Raw genomic sequence first — 23143 nt, forward strand, 5'->3', positions numbered from 1 at the left:
TATTCATATAATACACATAATAAACATACACACATGATCTTGTTTTTTTTTTTTTAATTGTGCCTGACTCTTCACACCATTTAGGGCTTTCTTGCCAGAGATACTGGCATTTTCTTCTCCAGCTCATTTTACAGATGAGGAAACTGATGTAAATAGAATGAAGGGTAGCCAAAAAGGCCACAAAATTGCAGGTAATATGAGGAAGAGCACTGAAAAAAAAGTAAAGAATCATCCTACCTTTAAACTAAATCATAGTTCTTCTCCTAAAAATACTGTATATGGTTGTGGTGGTAGAAAACCTCCAAGTTTTCTAAGTTCTTATTGCTTTAAAGTATAATTTAGATTTTTTTCCTAATTAATTTCAGCTACTTACAACATGAAAGGTTTTATTTTTCTGCCCATTCATATTTATTTTCCAGAAAAGTTTTCAATATATATTTTCTCCTCTACTTCATTTATAAAAATGTTCAATTACACTATTCTTGGCTATAACAACCCCATTGCTGACAATTTTGCATCCAAAAAAGTGTCTCTCTACTCAAAGAGATCTCAAAACTGGAACATTCCTGTGCTCAAGCAGCTTACATTTTGTCAGGGGAGACAACATGTAGACACTCAAGTCTAGATAAACTAATGCAAAGTCATTTTTGGTGGCACACATTCCTACTAGCTAGGGGCATCAAGAAAGCCCTCGTGTGGTGAATGAGCTAAGTTTTGAAGGAAACTAGGAATTTTAAAAGGCAAAGATAAAGAACTTTCCTTCACCTAGGATTACTAGGCATAGGAGATAGTCTATACAAAAGGAGGATAAAATTTTGTGTAAGAACACAAAGATGACCAATTTGGATGAATTACATTATAACTGCTGTTTGACTTTTCATGACTCCATTAAGGGTTTCTTGGCAAAGATAGTGGAGTAGTTTGCCGTTGTTTTTTCCAGCTTACTTTACAGATGAGGAAACTGAGGCAACCAAAATTAAGTGACTTAGCCAGAATCATACAGTTACTAATATCTGAGGCTGGATTTAAATTCAAATCTTCCTGATGCCTAGTACTCCATCTACTGAGCCACTTAGGTGCCCCCATGGAATGACTAATGGGAAGTAATATTTAATAAGGTAACTAGGAGGCAGGTTATGAAGGATTTTCAAAACTATATTAAAAAAAAAGTCTGTTTTTAATCACAAAAGTAAACAGGAAGCCACTGAAATTTATGAATTTGGGAAATGACATGGTTGGATAGAGTGGTTCTTTAGGATTAAGGTAAGCAGGTTATGTGGAAGATGTATAGGAGAAGGGAGAATAAGGCTAAATATAAGACTAAAGCAATATTCCAGGTATGAGGTAAAGAGAGCTTGCACTAGGAGGGAGTCTAAGTGATGGTTCAAAAAAGAAAGGCTAGATATGAGATTCTACCTAAGGAGGATAGAGCTGGATACTCTGAAGAAGGAACTTTTTATCCCCCTCAAAATGATATAGCAGACTCATAAAAGCTTTCAGTTGAGGGAACATCCAATGAGAGTCAGTAAAAGAAGAAATGAGTAGTATTAGTTGCTGATTCCCTCTCTACAAGTATTAAGGATGCTCTTTGTCAACCTAATAAAAAAAAATAAGTTGAAACCTCCATTCTTTCCTTGGGAAATGTATCCAAAACGTAACAGAGAACATTAAAAGATTGATTCAGTAAAACAAATGACAACTACTGACTTCTACTGATTCATATGGGCACAAATGACACTTCCAGAAGGAACCTAAAACCTATTGCCAAAAGGTATGCAGTGTTGGGCAAGAAAAAAATAAGACCATAGGAGCAGAAGTTATATTTTTTTCCACTTGTTTCACCCTATGAGGAATGTGGAAGAGAACAATTAATTTGGGAAATGAATAGTTCGCTAAGAAGGTAGCATCTGAAAATAAGATGTAGATGGCTTATAAAAGAAGGAGAATAAGCATTTAAGTACTTACCATGTGCCAGGCATCTGCCTAGTGCTTTTTCAAATATTATAGGTTGACAGATTCCTGGTCAGTGATGGAGTACATCTACAACAGGCTGATGATAAGGGAGTTGCTCAAGACTGAAATTTTGAAGACACAATGGGCAACAAAAGTGATACTGCTCTGGAAAGTCAATATAAATGGACAAAAATGTACAGAAGATAGAAGCAAGGTCAAATAACAAAAGAGCTAAAGCTCAGAAGGAATTGAGAATGGTGAATAATGGTAAGGACATCAAATAAGTTGTGTTTTTAGGTTTAAGTATGTGTGTGTGTGTGTGTGTGTGTGTGTGTGTGTGTGTGTGTGCGCGCGCGCATTATATTAGGAGAAAAAAAGATTAAAGAAAAAAAAATCTTTTTTGGATGGATAGTATAAGGGTTACTAATAACAGAGTGAAAGAAAGTTGCTCCATTTATATTTTCCTTCTGTTTTTTTTTTTTTTTCCTGCAAAGGGAAAGATCTTTACATTGGAAATGATAGCACAAAAATAATTAACAAGGAGTTATTTCTTAAGGTAAACAAGGAAATAGTAAGAAAGGCTCTAGGTGCTCTTGATGAGTTTAAATTAATTGGTCCAGATGACTGAAACAATTGGCAGATATAATGGCTGAGCCATTGTTAGTGTTATTTGAAAGATAAGGGAAAATGCAAGAAATGCCACAAGATTGGAGAAAGGAAAGTATCTTGATTAAAAGAAAAAGAACAAGAGGAAGTGTAAAGTCTGCAAACTACAAGCTAGTAAATGAATTTAATTCTACAAGTGGATCGATCACTAAAAAGATGATTGTTGAACAACTCAAAGAATCAACATGGTTTTACCAGAAACAGATTATTCCAGAGTAACAAAATTATTTAATTTTAATAGATCAAGGGAAACTAGAACATCTTGATTTTGTTTTTTAAAAGTTTATGATTTTTATTTTTTAAATTGACAAGCATTTAAAAAATTAATCTCTCCCATCCACTATCCACTCTTATCTCTACTGGGGACCTCCCCCCCCCCCCAAAGCCTTCAATATTTAGCTGCACAGTCCAGCAAAATGAATTACAACATTAACCATGTTCAAAAACATATATTTCTTTTTGTATTTTAAGTGTTTTCTCACTCTAACAGGAGAAGAGTGGTAAGTTTCAATTCTATTCTTTTGAACTCCTGGCTTATCATTGTATTCTAAAACCTCTCAAAAGTTATTTTCTTTGTAATGTTCCTATCATTGTATAAATTGTACTTTTTTTTCTGCTCATTCCACTTTGCAATAGCTCATACAGATCTTCCTAGTTTCCTTTGAAATTATCCATTTCATTATTTTTTATGGCACAATATTCCATCCCATTCATTTACCATAGTTCATTTAGCCATTCCTCAACAGGAACATACTCTTTATTCCCAATTTTTTTAATATCATGAAAAAACCTGCTATAAATATTTTACACAAACAGATTCTTTTCTTCTAACTTTGATTTCTTTAAAGTATAAGCCTATTAGTGAAGAATCTGGTAACTTTGTAAGCATAATTCGAAATTGCTTTCCAGAATGGCTAGATCAATTCTAAACTCCATTAACAAAGTAATCTTCTTTCCTACAATCTTTCCAACATTTCTATTTTCTTCTTCTGCCAAATTTGCCAGTATTATAAGTATGAGGTGGAAGATCAAAATTAGTCTAATTTGCATTTCCCTGATTTGGAACACTTTTTTCATATGATTATTGATAACTTAGACTTTTTCCTTTAAAAACTGCCTGTTCAAATCTTTTATATAAAATATATCTATTGATGAATGGCTTTTGGTCTTATAAAATTAAAATACTTCCTCATGTATCTTAGAAATGAGGTTTTTATGAGAGAAATTTGTTGAAAATATCTTTCCTAATTAGCTGTCTTCTAATTTTTACTACATTAGATTTGTTTCTGCAAAGAAAAAATTTTTCACAGAATTATCTTCTTCACTTTATCGTGTGTGTGTGTGTGTGTGTGTGTGTGTGTGTGTGTGTGTGTGTCTAAATGGAGAGAGAAAGAGAGAGAAAGGAGAGGGACAGGGAGAGAGAGAGGGAAAGGAAGAGGGAAAGAGAGAAGGAGGGAAAGATCTGTATTCATGTGGAGTTTTATCTTGCTATGTGCTGTAAGGCCCAAACATAATTTCTACCAGACTTGCTGTTGAATTTTACCAGCATACTTTATCAAACAGTGAGTCATCCTGTCCCCCAATCTGTAACTGGTCTTGTTTATCTAACGCTATCAAACAAATGTATTATTATATTATATGTTATAGAGCTAATCTAATCACGAGTTCTACTGACAGATATTCTCTCTTTCTAATCAATTTAATGATTACTATTTTCTAGTATAGCTTGAAACCTGGTATTCATAAACCTCTCCTTCCCAATTCTTTCTCCTTTTTTCATTATTGTTCTTAAGACATTTAACCCTCTGCTTTTAGCTCTATAAAATATTCTTTTGGGAATTTGAATGAGACAGTACTGAATAAACTAACATAAGTATAGCATTGTCACTTTTGCTATATTAGTTCAACCTATCCATGAGCAATTATGTTTCTCTGATTATTTATGTCTATATTTCTACAGGATTTTATAGTGAGATTCATATAATCCCTAGGTAAATCTTAGAAGATAGAGTCTCAACTTTTTATTACTTCTGCAAGTTTTTTTAATGGATTTTTTCCTTTTAATTCTTATTAGATTTTCTTGATTATATTTAGGAATGTAATAATTTATATGGCTTTATCTTATATCCTGGAACTTCCCCAAAGTTATTAATTATTTCAATAAAACTTTTAGATAGCTCTTTAGGGGTTTCTAAATACATCATCATCTCTTTAAAAAGAAAAACTTTTATTGTTCCTTTGCCTATGCTTATTCCTGCTAGGCTAGGACTGGACAGGGAGCCACCAGGCCTGGGAATCTACTGGGATCAGGCTCTGTTTCCAGGTGTGCTGGCCCAGAGTCTAAGGATTTTCTGGAGCTGTGTTCTAGCTACCAGCTGCACTCTTGGGGACAACTCAAGGCTCAGACCACAGCTCTTTGGTTTGAGATTAGCCAAACCCTAGACCCACCTAGAATGCCCCAGAATTACTTTCTTGAAGTCACAGCCTTGGAACTCAGCTGGAAGGCTGTAATTGCCCTGATGCTTCCAGAGACTTTCTGTATCCTCCCTTCTGTGCTTCTCTCTCCATGTACACTGACATGTCTATCACAGAATCCCTTCATGTCTCTCATGGGGTCATTGGGGATTTCTGTGTTGAAAGAGATCTAGGTAGGAGGAAGGTGTGTAAGTGGGTTGAAAACTAAATATGAGTCATTTTTGTGATGTGGCAGTCAAAAAAGCTATTGTGAACTTGGGCTGCATTGAGAGAATAATAGCTTCCAAAAATAGGGAGGTTAGAATCCCCCCCTCTCCACCCCCGACTGACTTTATCAGACTGCATCCGGAATAACTATGAGTATATTTAAGAAGAACATTTGTAAGCCTAGAGAAGAAAATACTCAGGGGAGACATGAACACCTGTCTTCAAATATTTGAAGAGTTGGTATGTGGAAGATAGATTGGACTTGTTTCATTTGGTCCCAGAAGGCAAAAACAGGAGTAAGGAATAGTACTTGCAAAAATGCTAATTTAGGTTTGATGCCAGATAAAACTTCCTAATAAGGAGAACTGTCCAAAAGTGGAATGGTTTGCTTAAAGATGTGATAGGCTCTTTCTTTCTTGGAGGTCTTCAGGCAGAGTTTGGATGATTACTTATTGAGTATGTTGTACTGAGAATTCCTTTTTGTATGTAAGTTGGACTATACCTATAACATAAGTATACGCTACTATATAGGGTGTGTGTGGGGGGTGGGTGGGTGTGTGTGTATGAAATTTTACACAATCCTGCCTTAATAAAATTCAATTCTTTTGCAAGTCATGACATCACCTACCCAATGTTATAGTCCTCTTTGAGAATAAAAGACAAAACAATAAACAACTATTGACAGTGATTATGTGGTCTTTTGCATATATGATATTCTTTTCTTTTCTGTTTTTTTTTTATTAAGTAATATTCAGCCAGAGACATATTCCACTTACAAGCTTTCTTACATCAAGTCACAATGACATGTATGAGCTACAATCTGTAGCTTCTCTTAATTTTTTATTCTATTTTGTTCATTTGTGTATATCGTTTGAGACTCTGGATTTTACTTCTCAATCTGGTCATGGAATCTATGTTATTTTTAGTTGACTTTTTTGATATCCTGTAATTTTCTTTAAATGAGAGACTAATATGAAACTATATCAATTTATTTTAACTATCCCTCTAAATCTATAATTTTTATACAATGGTGCCAAACTTAAATAGAAACAGATGCAGGGTGCACATTAATTTCTTTTTTTTTTTTAAATAACTTTTTATTGACAGAACCATGCCAAGGAAATTTTTTACAACATTATCCCTTGCACTCACTTCTGTTCCTATTTTTCCTCTCCCTCCCTCTACCCCCTCCCCTAGATGGCAAGCAGTCCTATACATGTTAAATATGCCACAGTATATCCTAGATACAGAAGGCAGAAATAACCTGGGAAGCAAAACAAAAAGTGCATATTGATTTCAAAAATGACATGTTAACATGATCTATGTTCTACTGTATTTTTATTTATTTTGCTAAATATTTCCCATTTTAATCTGGTTCAGGTTATACTCAGGAGAGTTTGCAGGCTGCAATGTAATTCATCTACTATGTGATTTTTATATAAACTACACTATAAATGTATATATAATTTTAATCTAAAAATCTACCACTGACTTACTGATCTCTGGACATTATATTGGAACATCACTTCATCTTATAACTCAGCTTCTCCCTTTGAAAAAATGTAATTGGTATTTGCTATTTACCTCATAGTATAAGAATTATGTTATTGGAAGATAGCCATGAGGGGACAAGATACAAGCTATAATAAATAAATGTCCATAAGAAGTTTAAAGTTGGTAATTTAGGGCATGTAAAAATTGGGCACAAAAGTATTTTCATGCCCATGGAATTAAAGAACAAAACAGAAACATCTACTTATCCAAACTGAAAAGAAGACATATTTTTTATAAGTTTGATAACTAGAAAGAGCAAACTTCTGGTAATCTTTTTAGGCTGAATACCACTTAATTGAATCTTCCCTTTACTGATCCAAAATTTCCCCCAAACCCACTTCTTCCACAAAGACTTTATTAACTTCTCCAATCTTCATTTACTGCCCCCCCTTTCCTGTTAAACTTCTGTTCTACTAAAATCTGTATTACAAAATCTAGTATTTCTTGTGAAATACTTGTGGGCAGTTACATGATGCAGTGAATTGAGGCCCAAGCCTGCAGTCAGAAAGACCTGAGTTCAAATTTTGCCTTAGACACTTGCCATATGACCCTGGGTAAGTCACTTAATTCTGTTTGCCTCAGTTTCTTCACCTGTAAAATGAGCTGGAGAAGGAAATGACAAACCACTCCAGTATATCTGCCAAGAAAACTTCAAGAGTTTAGATATTACTGAAACAACAATAATAATATGGAAAATTACAAAGCATCATAGAAATTTCAGTTTTCTCTATCCTCAACTAAACTGCAAACTACATAAAAACTAGGACCACATTTTTAACTATTTCTGTATTCTCTTCAACAAGGGTCAGCAATTCATGGGCCAAAGTTAGCTTGCAACCTGCTTTAGTATAGTCAGTGAGTTAAATTTTTTTTTCATTAAAACATATTCCCCATTTGTAAAATTAGCAGAAGAAAAGGACAAGCCACGCCAGTATCTTTGCTAAGAAAACCCCAGTCTGAAGAGTTAAACACAACTGAAAAACGACAACAAAATATCATCGTACCATTCTTAGCACATATGAGCTGTCCTGTAGTTTGCAAAATCCTGCCCTCTAACATCTCATTCAGTAATACACATATGGTAGGTGTGACAGTAAATAAATATTTAACTATTTGATTGTCCTTTCTGCAGCAGGCACTGGGCAGAGTTCTGAGAGACAATGGGGAAGAATAAGTAAATGGCTTAGTCTAAGAATCAGGAAAACTGGACTTCAGTTCTTCATTATGATGCACACCAGCAGTGTGAACATGGCTAAGTAACTTAAGCTGTCAGGTCACAAGGCTGCAAATCTCCATCAGAGCTTGAATACCAGGATTTACCTATATTGAGGAAGTCACAGGTCTAAAGACCTCAATGGACTATGGAATATTGAGTGTACCTAGAGGTGATCACAACCTATGATGTTCTTTAGTGTGATGTCATGAAGCCTGTAGTGCTTTTCAGGTAGAGAGGAAAACTGACAAAAGGTATACTGACATCTCATTTTAAGAATTTTCCAATCTTGTAATAACACCTTTCCCATCTATTCCCTTTTTCTTCTCAGAACAAGTCAAATGGACACCAAACAGTTCTTAATCTTGTAAAACTATATGATTTCCCATTGTAATTGCAACCTATTGCTAAGTTAATTTTAAATACACATGTCTCTAAAGGGAATGATAGTAAGTGAGCATGAATAATGTTCATATGAACTCTTTATATAAGAAATAAGTGGGAAAAGAAAGAGGGAAAAGAATAAGCATTTTCATAGTATTAGGTGCCAGGCACTATATTAAGTGTCTTTATAATTATTATCTAATTTTCACAACAACCCCTTGAGGTAAGTACTATTATTTGAGAAGATTAAGGTACAGAGGTCAAGTGATTTGCCCAGCTAGTCTGAGGCTAGATTTGAAATTAGTTATTCCTGACTCCAGGGCCTGAGCTCTATCCATTGCACCAGCAATTGCCTCTGAGTACACATTAAAATTATAATCTTATTTGTCAATACAGAATACAGTAATAATACAACATAATAATATATTTGCAGAAAGTGCCCAGACCTGTAATTTCATAAGTCTAGTAACTTAGTGTGGAAACTCTCTCTTCCAATATAGTCTGACAATTTATTTTTAACTTCGTGTTTTAAAGAATCACCCAGGGCACTGATAGTTTAAGTGACTAGCCCCACATTACAAAGTAAAATCACAATATAGTATGTATCAGAATAAAACTGGAACCTATCTTTGGACTCCAAGGCCAGGATTGTATTTATTACTGCCTCTCTAATAATGTAGTAATGATTTCCATAATAAAATGTAAAAAAAAAAAAAGTAAATTACAAGAAGAGCACATTTTGACAAAACATCTATGGCATATTTGTCAAAAGAGTAACATCATAACAATACTTTTCAATCCTCTGCAATTTAAGTGATTAATAAATATTTCAATCATTACATTTTAGCAAATACTTTATGAGTTCTTGTCACCAAAAAATTTCTTACCTGGTCAACAGCCTTCTGTCACTGAATTTCTCTAAGCCTTAGCAAGGCTGGTCCTTGGATGAGAGACATATAGAGTCCAGTATTGGCCCGTAGCTATAATAATGAAAATAAAAATAATTTAAATTTATGGAGTAACTTAAAGCTTATAGAACACATTCTTCACAAATCCCTCTAAATGGATTTTCTTCTTATTTAATAGATAAGGACATAAAGGTGACTCGTCCATTATCATATACTAGAAAGTGCTAAGAACTGGGATATCACTCTGGCTCTTCTGATTACCCATCCAGTCCTTTTCCCAACATACTACACTCTTTCTCAAAACTCTTAAGGTTTGACAATTTCTACTTAGCTTGCATCACTTTCATGAATCCAGAGTCACCTCCATGCCATGATATGGTATTAGAGAAGAGTTTTAATATGCTAGCCTTATGTTTCCAGGTTCATTTTGAATATTTCCACAAGGATGCACCACTGACACCTCAAATCCAACTTGTCAAACTGAATACATCATCTTCCTCTACTCTGCCTATTTCTGTTCACTGGTATTACTATTGTCCCAGTATTACAGGCTCATAATTTTGGAATCATCCTTAATATCTCCCATATTTATCCTTTCAACAACCCAATAAACTGGGTATTATTTCTATTTGACGATTTGAGTAAACTGAAATCCTATTGTTTCTACTTCAGCAATCTCTAATTTGGCTCTTCCTTTTCCTAGACCCTCCAAAAAGCCTCATTGTTTTTCTTTCTGCCTGCATTTCATCTCTAATCCATTTTTAACATCCCTACTTGAATGTTCTTCCAGAACCAATGATATGTCATCTCTATTCAAAATTTTTAGTGTCTGCGTAATGATTTCCCCTCAAAAGTATATTCTTCTGAATCTGGGATTTGATCATATGTCTTTAACTTATCTGCTTGGCCTTATCTCCTACTACTATTCACATAATCCATGTTTAAGCTAAACTGAACTATTTAACTTCACCTCTTTCCCATCCTCCAGTCTTACTTTGCTCTCTTCTGCCTCCTTACTGTCACTCATGCTGTTTCCTTTGTCTGTACCCATATTTGGTATGTTTTCATTCATCATCTCCACCTTTTAGAATTCCCGTTTGCTTCAAAAGTTTGTTCAAGTGCTTTCTTCTACATAAAGTCTTCCAAATTTACCTTGTATTTTTTGTACACATTATTTCTGTACATCTCCTCATATAGAATATAAAACTTCATGACTCACAGACTTTCATTTTTGTTTTTGCATTTTCAATACTTAAAAGTGTCTAATGAACTTATTGATCAATTATCATGTGCCAATTAGGTATCTCATTTTCCTTTGAATCATAATTACTTGTATATCTGTCTTTACCCCAAGTTCTTACTAAATTGAAAATCCCTATTGTAATTATCTATCACTAGAATCTAGCACATAATAGATGCTGAAGAAACAGTTAATTACTTGGGCAGATTTGTTCAATAGAGCAAAATACAATATATCCACGCCTTGATCATGTGCAAAAATTTACTGATATTTCTTGTGTATAAAACCCTCTGCTAGTGCTAGTTATGAAGGGAGATATGATAACCTTTACTGAAGAACAATGACAGGTATTACTAGTACATGACGAGCCCTGAAAGCCAGACAAAGGTTTCCAGATTCAATGCTGTAGTCAATAGTCCCCATTAGTTAGATGATAGTTTTCTGAAAAGATATGTAATGTGATGAAATGGTGCTCAAGAGTGAACAAATCAATGGATGATTTCCCAATGAACGGGGAAAACATTAATAATGGGCAGCAGCTAGAAAGTGATGGGAAATTTTTTGATGTTATATTTATATACATGGTAAAAACTCTATAGTATTTTGCAATGGTAACGGTTCATATATGTGCAGCTGTTCAAGGTTGACAGAGAACTTTCCCCACAACAACCCCCAGGGGTAGAGAATTTAAATATTATTATTCCCAAATGAGCAGAACTAGGAGACCATTATATACTTCAACAATGATACTATATGAGGATGTATTCTGATGGAAGGGGATCTCTTTGACAAAGAGAAGATCTAACTCAGTTCCAATTGATCAATGATGGACAGAAGCAGCTACACCCAGAGAAGAAACATTAGGAAATAAGAGTAAACTGTTTGTATTTTTGGTTTTCTTCCCAGGTTATTTTTACCTTCTGAATCCAATTCTCCCTGTGCAACAAGAGAACTGTTCATTTCTGCACACATATATTGTACCTAGGATATACTATAGCCCACTTAACATGTATAAGACTGCTTGCCATCTAGGGGAGGGGGTGAAGGGAGGGAAAGGAAAAGTCGGAACAGAAGTGAGTGCAAGGCATAATGTTGTAAAAAATTACCCATGTATATGTTCTGTCAATAAAAAGTTATAATAATTAAAAAATATTATTATTCCCAGTTCTTGATATCTTGACATTACTTAACTATTAATGGAAAACTCCACTAGCTCCCTCACTTTCACTACATTACTAGTTCACTTTTTTTTTTTTATGGATTAAAAACATCCTTTACACTGCTCCCCCTCCATGATTCCTCATTATCAGAATCTATAGTATAGTCATTCACTGAAAGCATCTTCATCACACTTTGAATAGGGGACAATTTAATTCTACCTATATTGTGGTATTCAAAAACTCACAGTCACATAACATTACTGAAAAAACTATATAGCTAAAGAGATAAACCTTCATTTCAATGAAAAGTTTTGATTCATTAAAAGTAATATGTAATTTCCCAAAGGCACCAATTTTGTTGAATTGAATTTATTGAAAGAAATATAGAGTATATAATTTACTTAGATATATATTTTGGCCCCACATTTACCATCCTAGGCTATCAAAGGAAGTCACAGCAAAATCCCATTTATCCAGACATTTAGAAATTTGAATCGTTTAGAAAAGATGAAACCTGAATTTCATAAGAACTCAAATTTATCCAGGAACATAAGATTTATAAAATATCAAGGAAAAAAGCTGTGACTAATATCATCAGAAGTTTGATTATTAGAAAATTAAAGGATATTATTGGCTTGCCTTGGTAGCAAAAGTTTGGGAAATTTTGGGTGAAACAATACGTTCATTTTTATTCATACAATATTAAAAAGCAAATAATATATTAATGCTAAAGCTTTGTTTATCTGATGTCACTGGGGGCAACATGGCTAGACTTGAAATCAGATGATCTGAGGGGATCCAGTATCTACTTTAGACACTTACTAGTCATGTCATGAATGAGCAAGTAACAGCCTTTCAGGCCCCTCGTTTCCTCACCTATAAAATGGAATTAATATTAATTACACCATACCCACCTCACAAATTTCTTGTCAGTGTCAAGTAAAATCATACACAAAGTACTTAGCAAAACACTGAATACATCAGTGAAATGATATTTTCACAGATGGGGGCATTTCCTACAATGATGTAAATTGCAATTCATTTGTATATGTTTATTCTTTGCAATTCTTGCCTATGTCCTCCCAAAAGTTCACGTCAATAGGGTTTACCAGAAACCTTCTTTGAATATTTTTCATATTGTGTAGGTTATAGTAGAGCTGCTTATTAATTATCTTTTACACTTCCCAAAACCCAGAATGCATTTCTTTCACTGACTCTCCTACATAATTCCCTGTTTATAACCAGTTCAAAAGTATTACTATTATTATGGTTCCCTTTTCTAACAAAGGCTAATTTAGAATTATTAACTTTTTTGTTAATCTTCTAAGTCCTGTCAACATTTATATAGAAGTCTGCTACTTTATTACTTTGGGTGCCTATTAGGTTTAACATGTGCATTTAACTGCATTTTAAAAAGTAAATGTCCATAATAAACACACACATACGTATGTATGTATGTATGCATTTTTAACCCCATGCTATGCATTGGCAGAGAGGAAGGAAGACATCAAAACTTATAGGAAAGTGAACAAAACACAGAATTTATGTTCTTGACTTTTATCTGCTGCTTTAAGACCATATCAGGGAAGGTAAATGATTGTGGCTGGTGCCACATGGAAAATGAAGGGAAATATGATACCACTAGAAAAAGAGGGTGGTGCTAGATTTTGAATGAAAGCCCTCAGTGGCAGCCTGAGGAATTGGAACTTGATTCTGCAAGAGATTGGGAGCCACTGAAAAGTTCTTTGTGCTGTAAATGATGTAAGCAGAGCTGCACAAAAGGAATATTATTATCTGCAAGAAGTATGAATGGTGGACAGGAGAATGGAGATACCAGAGACCTAGACAACATTCAGGAGGATATTACAATGGTGATAATGGGCCTCAGTAGGGTAGGAGCAATTGGAATAAGAAAAAGGATACATAAGTGAGAAATATTGCAGAGGTGAATCAATTGAACTTGGCAATTAATAAGAATGAAATTAAAAAAAAATATTTTTAAATGAATTTCTCTTTCCTTCTACATTGACCTTGTTTCCATTGTGTTGAACAGAGTTCCTAAATCTTTCAAAGTTGTTTGTCTTTACAGTATTGTTGTTTTTATCAATTGTTCTCCTGGTTCTATTCATTTTATATTGCAGTAGTTCATACAAGCCTTCTCTGCCTTGTTTTTAATTGATTAGTTTTTAATAAATAAAAACATTTATTATGTTCAACAAATAGTCTTTGGAGGCTAGTGAGGTAGAGAGAATTCTTTTATTTCCAGTCTGAAGAGGTACTGTGCTGACCTGGTAGGTATTTATTCTTTCTTTTCCCTGAGTCACTTAAGTCTTCTACTATCAGTTGGATTTGTTTTTCATATCCAATATACTGAAGCTTTTTCTTTTATTATAAACAAAATGGTCTTTTCTTTCTCTTTTGTTTTCTTGTTTCTCTGGTCTCTATTAGCTTTTCTCAGCACTTAGCACAGCACCTTTGTAGGCATTGTAGGCACTTAATAAATACTTGTCAACTGACTGGTTTCCCACCTCCTTTTCCCTCTTTTTTTCTATTCCTTCTCTGATCTTGTACCCCTGGCTTTTGATGTCAGATTTGACAGTAATAAAAACAAGTATTTTTTGAGTACTTCACATTTGCTTAGGGCTGTATTGGAAGTGATGGAGCTGGTCAGTCTAAGGGCAAACAATCCTATAGACTTCAAAGACTATTAGCAGCATTAGCATTGCTGAGAAATACAATAAAGTAAGGTTCAAAATGGCATGTCCAAAACATATACAAAGCTTAAATTATGTTTATCATTATACTTTAGTAAAGTTTGGAAGCACCTGTTAACTATTTTTATTTTATTTATTTAGTTTTTATAATAACTTTTTATTGACAAAACCCATGACAGGGTAATTTTTTTTACAACATTATCCCTTGCACTCGCTTCTGTTACAATTTTTCCTCTCCTTCCCTCCACCTCCCTCCCCTAGATGATAAGCAGTCCTATATATGTTAGATATGTTGCAGCATATCCTAGATACAATATATGTTTGCAGAACCGAACAGTTTTCTTGTTGCACAGGGAGAATTGGACTCAGAAGGTAAAAATAACCCGCGAAGAAAAACAAAAATGCAGATAGTTCACATTCGTTTCCCAGTGTTCTTTCTTTGGGTGTAGCTGCTTCTGTCCATCACTGATCAATTGAAATTGAGTTAGGTCTCTTTGTCAGAGAAATCCAGTTCCATCAGAATACATCCTCATACAGTATCGTTGTTGAGGTATATAATGATCTCCTGGTTCTGCTCATTTCACTTAGCATCAGTTCATGTAAGTCTCGCCAGTCCTCTCTGTATTCATCCTGCTGGTCATTTCTTACAGAACAATAATATTCCATAACATTCATATACCACAATTTACCCAGCCATTCTCCAATTGATGGGCATCCATTCAATTTCCAGTTTCTAGCCACTACAAACAGGGCTGCCACAAACATTTTGGCACATACAGGTCCCTTTCCCTTCTTTAGTATTTCTTTGGAATATAAGCCCAGCAGAAACACTGCTGGATCAAAGGGTATGCACAGTTTGATAACTTTTTGGGCATAATTCCAGATTGCTCTCCAGAATGGTTGGATTCATTCACAACTCCACCAACAATGCATCAGTGTCCCAGTTTTCCAGCATCCCCTCCAACATTCATCGTTATTTTTTCCTGTCATCTTAGCCAATCTGACAGGTATGTAGTGATATCTCAGAGTTGTCTTAATTTGCATTTCTCTAATCAATAGTGATTTGAAACACTTTCATATGAGTGGTAATAGTTTCAATTTCATCATCTGAAAATTGTGTGTTCATATCCTTTGACCATTTATCAATTGGAGAATGGCTTGATTTCTTATAAATTTGAGTCAATTCTCTATATATTTTGGAAATGAGGCCTTTATCAGAACCTTTAACTGTGAAGATGTTTTCCCAGTTTGTTGCTTCCCTTCTAATCTTGTTTGCATTAGTTTTGTTTGTACAAAGGCTTTTTAATTTGATATAATTAAAATTTTCTATTTTGTGATGAGTAATGGTTCTCTAGTTCATCTTTGGCCACAAATTTCTTTCTCCTCCATAAGTCTGAGAGATAAACTATCCTGTGTTCCCCTAATTTATTTATAATCTCGTTCTTTATGCCTAGATCATGGACCCATTTTGATCTTATCTTAGTATACGGTGTTAAGTGTGAGTTCATGCCTAATTTCTGCCATACTAATTTCCAGTTATCCCAGCAGTTTTTATCAAATAATGAATTCTTATCCCAAAAGTTAGGATCTTTGGGTTTGTCAAACACTAGATTGCTATAGTTGACTATTCTGTCTTGTGAACCTAACCTATTCCACTGATCAACTATTCTATTTCTTAGCCAATACCAAATGGTTTTGGTGACTGCTGCTTTATAATATAATTTTAGATCAGGTACAGCTAGGCCACCTTCATTTGATTTTTTTTTTTCATTAATTCCCTTGAGATTCTCGACTTTTTAATTGTTCCATATGAATTTTGTTGTTATTTTTTCTAGATCATTAAAATATTTTCTTGGAAGTCTGATTGGTATAGCACTAAATAAATAGATTAGTTTAGAGAGTATTGTCATCTTTATTATATTCGCTCGGCCTATCCAAGAGCACTTAATATTTTTCCAATTATTTAAGTCTGACTTTATTTGTATGGAAAGTTTTTTGTAATTTTGCTCATATAATTCCTGACTTTCCTTTGGTAGATAGATTCCCAAATATTTTATGCTGTTAACAGTTATTTTGAATGGAATTTCTCTTTGTATCTCTTGCTGTTGGATTTTGTTGGTGATATATAAAAATGTTGAGGATTTATGGGGATTTATTTTGTATCCTGCTACTTTTGCTAAAGTTATGAATTATTTCTAAAATAGCTTTTTAGTAGAATCTCTGGGGTTCTCTAGGTATACCATCATATCATCTGCAAAGTTGATATCACCTGTTAACTATTTTTAAAAAATTATTTATTTTAAACATTTTTTGAAAGTTTTTTTTAAGTTCTCTGACTCCTTCCCTCCTGTCCTTTCCAGACAAAAGGAGGCAAGAAATGTGATATCAAGTATACTGTGAAATTACGCAAAACATATTTACATATTAGCTATATTGCAAAAAACAAAAACAAAACAAGAAAAATAAAGAAATGAAAAAGTATGCCTCAATTTCTCAACCAGACTCCTTCAGTTCTTTCTCTGGAGGAAGATAGCATTTTTCTTCAGAATTGCCTTGAATCACTGTATTGAAAAAAAAATAGCTAAGTCAGTTACAATATTGCTATGTATAGTGTTTTCTTGGTTCTGCTCATTTCACATCAGTTCATATAAGTTTTTCCAGGTTTTTCTGAAACCATTCTACTTGACATTTCTTATAGTACATCAAAATCACATACCACAACTTGTTCCGCTATTCCCCAATTAATGAGCATCTGTCAGTTTCTGATTCTTTGCCACCACAAAAACAGCTCCTATAAATATTTTCGTATATTTAGGTTATTTTCTTTTTCTCTTATATCTTTGCGAGATTAAAGGGAATGCAGAATTTTATGGTCCTTTGGTCAAAGTTCCAAATTTCTCTCCAAAATAATTGTACACAATTCCACCAACTGTGTATTAGTATACAATTTTCCCACATCTCCTCCAACATGTGTCATTTTCCTTTTCTGTCATGTTAGCCAATCTGATGGGTGTGAGATAGAAAAATGCAAATGAAAACAACTCTGAGGTACTATCAATAGTAATTGAGAACAATTTTCATGTAATTATAGATAGCTTTGATTTCTTTTTCTGAAAATTGCCTGTTCATATTCATTGACCATTTATCAATTGGGGAATGACATATTTTTACGAAGTTGATGTAGTTCTCTCTATATTTCACAAATGAGGCCTTTTGATATTTTTAAAGATGATTTTAAATTATCCACCAATGTGGTTTTTAAATAGCTTAAAGAATAAATCTTCTAGTTAGGAAGAAAATTACTTTAAATCACAAGAAATTATCACCACTGTGAACTTTCCCAAGGCATATGACCAAAAGACAAAATAATGAGTAGAAAGACAAGATTAAACACAAGACTCCTTTAAATCCCTAATGCTACTGACATAGTTAATTTGCATATACTTAAGTCATTTATCATTATTTTTCAAACTTAAGTAATGCTATTACTATATATAATATTCTTATGGTTCTGTTAGGGTCTTTTCCAATGAGTCCTGTATTTTCATTATGTGACCAAGCTTCAGCTTTAGTATTTGACCTTCTAATGAATAGTTTAAATTGATTTCTTTAAGTATTGACTGGATCTACTTATTGTTTAAGAGATTCTCAGAAGTTTTTTTTTTTTTTTAACATACAATTTGAAAGCATTGATTCTTTGGTGCTCAGCTTTTTAATATTCCAATTCTCGCAACCACACATTGCTACTAGAAAAATCACTATATGGATCTTAGTCAACAAGGTGATGTCTCTATTTTTCCATATTTGGCATAGTCTTTTTCCAAATAGCAAACATTTTTTAATTTCATGGTTGTAGCCACCATCTGTAGGGATTTTTGAGCCTAAGAACATACAGTTTGACACTGCTTACATTTTGTCTCCCTCTATTTGCCAGGAAGTGATGGTACAAGTTGTCCAGATCTTATTTTTTTATGTTAAACTTTAAGTCAGTTTTTACACTTTCATTTTTCACAAAGAGCTTCTTAATTCTTTACTTTCTGCCACCAGAAGAGCAACATGAGATTTTTGACATTTCTCTCATAAATCTCAATCTTAGCTTATCAAAAGCTAAAATCAAATCATTGTTCAGTCTGACATTTCCCATAATATACCCTGTATATAAGTTAAATAAGTTGACAATATACAGTCTTGTCAAATTCCTTTTCCAATCTTAAACCAATCAATTATTCTGTGTTTGGTTTTATTACTTTTTGGCCTAACATTCCTCAGGAGGCAAATAAAATAATCTGGCATTCCAAATTCTTTGAGGACCTGCTATATTTTTTGCTATGATATACATAGTCAAAGGCTTTGGAATAGTCAATGAAGTAGACATAGATTTTCTGGAACTCCTTTTCTTTCTTCATAATCCAACAAATGTGGGCAATTTGGTCTCTAGTTCCTTGACCTCTTCAACAGCCAGCTTGCTCTTCTGGTAATTATTGGTTTACATATTGCTGAAAGCCTAGCTTATAAAATCTTAAGCATATAGCTCCAATAGTGTGAAATGAGGACAATTGTTTAAGAATACGAATATTCTTTGGCATGGATGTAAACATATTTTCCAAGCCATTGGTCACTGTTTAGAATACTTTAAACCTAAGAATATGTCCACCTGACATGATTATTTTAGCAACCCTTTTCTCCATCTGCTCAACCTCCATTATGTTCTTCTACAACATGCCTAGAAACACACCCAATTATAATCATGGATTTTTCAAAAATCATACTTTGTTATTTCTAATGCATTTACTAAATTTCAAAAAAAATATTGATTGGTTTTGCTAATATTTTTCTCTTGTTTTTTTCCTTTAAAATAGTCTTTGTTCTAAATTATGGCTCTCTGGGAGGAGGAGCAATACTGGAAGAAATATTAAAAATGTTAAAAATTTAGCAGCAAAATTTAGCAAAAATTTTTTAAAAAGTAAAAGCAAATCAAGAATCATCTTTACTAGAAATTATAACTACCTGTATTAAAAAAAGATAATTTTCAATTTAATATACATGCTTTTATGTGTAAACCAAATATATACATTATAGTACAAAGCCAAGAAATTCATTAAAACTGTATCCCCTAAATTCCCTAAAAATCTATTCCTACTCTCCACCCCACTCCACTCAATGGAAAAAAAAGTTTTTTTCTGTGACTTGGAAATTTTCAGATATTTTCCATTGTCTATTCAGAACCCATTATATTCTAATGTAGTCTCACTTTCCTTAACATATTGTTTTATACCTGCCCACACTGAAGCTCTTATGTCATTTTTTTCCTGCCCACTTAAAAATTGGAAGCTCTCCTGGTAGTTTATTCTGCCTGTTTTTTTTTTAGTGAGTTTAGTATATATTTTTTAAAAATCTAGAAATTTTACTGAATGCTCCTCCTCTTGAAATTATTAATTAAATACTTATTAAGACCAGATCGAGCAACTAAACTAATTTTTCCACTATTAGGCACTTGAACTAAATATTTTACAAGAAAATTCCAACCAGAAAAATCTGTTATTCTAGATAGCTATAGTGAAATAATTAAGATAGATTAACAAACAAAAACAACAACAAATCTATTTAAGCAAACTATAAAGGTAGCTATTTATACTTTGGGGAAAGGATACTTTTTCTTTGCCAAACAGTAACCAAAAACTTTTTAGAAAGAAAAAGAACTTTATTTTACTATACCTGAAGTGCATATTTATTTTAATGTTGTATATTTATATACCATCAGTGTGGAATAGCCCAAGAAGAAATTAGACTAGTTAAAAATTAAAAAAAAAAAATTGTAGGTGGGTAAAATTAGATACTATTTGTAAACCCAATTTAGATATAGAATCTAAGAAAAAGATCATTTGATTTGGCTCATGAGATTATCCTAATATTTCTCCACATACTTTCTAGGTTCTACAACATAGAAAGTACTTTCTAATGCCATGGTCATTAAATTATGCAATTAATATAATAACGTTACCAAAATCTTTGTGTAAGCCCAAACACCATCTCTCACCTTGATCATGATAACCTCATCTTTGCCATTCTAAGATCACTGCCCCATTATAGATTTATGGTGTGATGACTCTAAAATCATCTTCCTAGCCTTACACTTTAAGAATAATTTCCTCCATCACTTAATGGGTCAGGTTTCTATCTTTAATATCTATCCCAAACTACTTTGTCCATTTCCTTAATTAATTTGAGAGGCTGGCCCAAAGATCTTTTATATTGGATGCCCCACTATCACCTACTAAGTTTTTCCATGTGAATAAAAAACACCTGCCTCCTTTCTCCTGATTCTTTTAATTGAAGCAGAAATTTTATACCTCTTCTGAACAAGATTGGATTAGGCATTAAGGTCAATAAGAAATACTCTGAAACATCAAAGAATTTAGCAAGCTTTCCTTATCATTAAATAATTCCTGAAATCTCATCTCCTCTAAGTAATCTTTCCAGATTGATCAGAGGATGACAATTTCTCTTACATCATATGATCCCAGATTCAGAGGCCATTTAATCCAATCACTTCATTTTAGAAACTAGGAATTAAAAGCCCAGAGAAGTTAAATGATTTTTCAAAGTGAACTCAAATTACAATCATCACTTTCTGTTCCACAGGTTTACCTGTCCTTTCTTTGTAGTCCTAAAAGGTACTTATATTGGTCATATATAATATACAAAGTTATAAATGCAACATAGATAAATGGATAAAATTATAATGTTAGCTAAGAAAAACCTCCTTCATCATCTGGTCAACAATATAGCCCACATTAAGGCTTTTCTGGAATAGGTAAAACTAATTCTTTTGAAGGAGAAAATTTTTAAAACATTTGTGCATCAAGATCCTTATTTGTTTAGCAGTATTCCATGAATATAATGATGCCCAAGTTTAGTAACAACAATAACTAGACAAATAGTGTTTAATAGCCATATTTTATAATTTTAACATTTCCTAAAATCTTCTATTGACAATTTGTGTTTGTTTTAAACACTAATTATTTAAGAAAGATGATTCTTTGGTTATTTAAGCTGTTGTTTTTAAATTCCAAGTTCAGGCAGACATATGTCACATAGTCACCAATACATTTAAAAGAACATGTCAAACAGTACGAAAATTTCCACTTTGCACTCCAAAATAGTTACAACAAAAGAAATACAGAGATTAGGTGATGTAGCTTTGGAATCAGAAAAACATCTTTTCTTGTTACTGTTACGAAAAAAGAATATAATAGAATACTTTTTGTAAATGAAATAAAAACTCAAAGTACTACTACTTTTGGGTAGCAGAGATTGTAGCAGAATGTGGTGAGACATGGTTTAAATGGAAACAAAGTAGTAAAAGAAAAAACTGGAGCTGGGGGAGAAGTAGAAATTAATATTGTTTTCTTAGAGCGATGAACTCCAAGAAGAAGATTGCCTGACTCCAGAGAGGAGAGAGAGGGAGAGAGAAGGAGAGAGAGGAGAGAGAAGGAAAGAGAAAGAAAGAGGGGGAGGGGGAAAAGTGGAAAAGGGAGAGACAAACCAACTGAAGAAAGGGAAATAACATCAAATTCCATGCTCTTTTGATAGACAATCACAGAACTTCTCTCCAACATAATTGCTACTACATTCTCCTCCATTCTACTAACTCCCTTCATACAACCTGGTAGTCTTAGGGACAATATAAATGGTTATTCCCTTCTTCCTTTTCTTATTCCAGTTCCTATCCTCTTCCTTCAAGGCTAGCTAATGACCTCTCATAAGCACTTAGGGCAGTTATAACCATAATTTATTGCTATTCACAGCAGTTGCACAGAGACCATTGGAGAAATTCTATCCTACTTCCGCCACCCCAGATCACTTTATAACTGCTGAAAATGCCCCTGGGAAAGGGGGGCTCCACAGTGGGGACAGTGACTGGTAAATAAGATGCTTGTCTTCTCTTTTTTTATTTGGGTGGGGCAGAGTAAGAACATACTGGATGAGAAGGCATGGATAACAGTTTCATTATCTTTCCTTTTCTAGATCTACCCATCTTCTAAATTTCCTTATTCTAACTAGAACATCCTTCAAGTCGACTAGGTCATCAGAACCCCCGCATTATCCTCAGCTCTTCACTTTCTCTCACTTCACAGCCATATATCCAATCAGTTGCCAAATCTTGTCAGTTCTACCACCACATGTTTCAATCTGTTCTTTTTTCTTTACTGAGACAGCCATCATCCTAAATCAGAAGCTCATCATTCTTACTCAAACTACTGCAATAGCTTTCCTAATTAAGTTCGGTCTGATTACATCATTCCTCTACATAATAAATGGTCTTCTTCCTGAACAAAAGATGGACAACATCTCTCAGATATTATTTCATTATTAGCTCAGCCTTTTAAAATCGTTTTAATGTAAGTTTTATAATATACTTAATATTATATACTTATATAATATAATATACTTAATATTACAGTATACAGTATACAACAGTAATACATATAATTTATAAATATACATTTTTTTATATTGCTATTAGAAAAAAGTTTACAGACTACTGCTTTAAAGGAGCCAGTTAATGGCAGCACTTTGAACTGAACATTAATCCAGTATAAATAATGAGTGGCCTGGAACAAGATAGAAAAATCCACATTATTGGAGAATTTCATTTAAAAACATCT

The 23143-nt window shown here is 33.4% G+C and overlaps 1 protein-coding gene across 1 annotated transcript in view; it reads right to left on the reverse strand.

Moving 5' to 3' along the window:
* The window catches only part of WASF1 (WASP family member 1), a 118714-nt gene that overhangs the window by 49631 nt on the left and 45940 nt on the right, over positions 1–23143 (reverse strand). Inside the window, 1 exon segment of the mRNA XM_051997535.1 lies at positions 9340–9432. The gene's annotated coding sequence lies outside the window, so the exon portion shown is untranslated.

This window comes from Antechinus flavipes, chromosome 4 (genome assembly GCF_016432865.1).
Source record: "Antechinus flavipes isolate AdamAnt ecotype Samford, QLD, Australia chromosome 4, AdamAnt_v2, whole genome shotgun sequence".
Classification (NCBI taxonomy): Eukaryota; Metazoa; Chordata; class Mammalia; order Dasyuromorphia; family Dasyuridae; genus Antechinus; species Antechinus flavipes.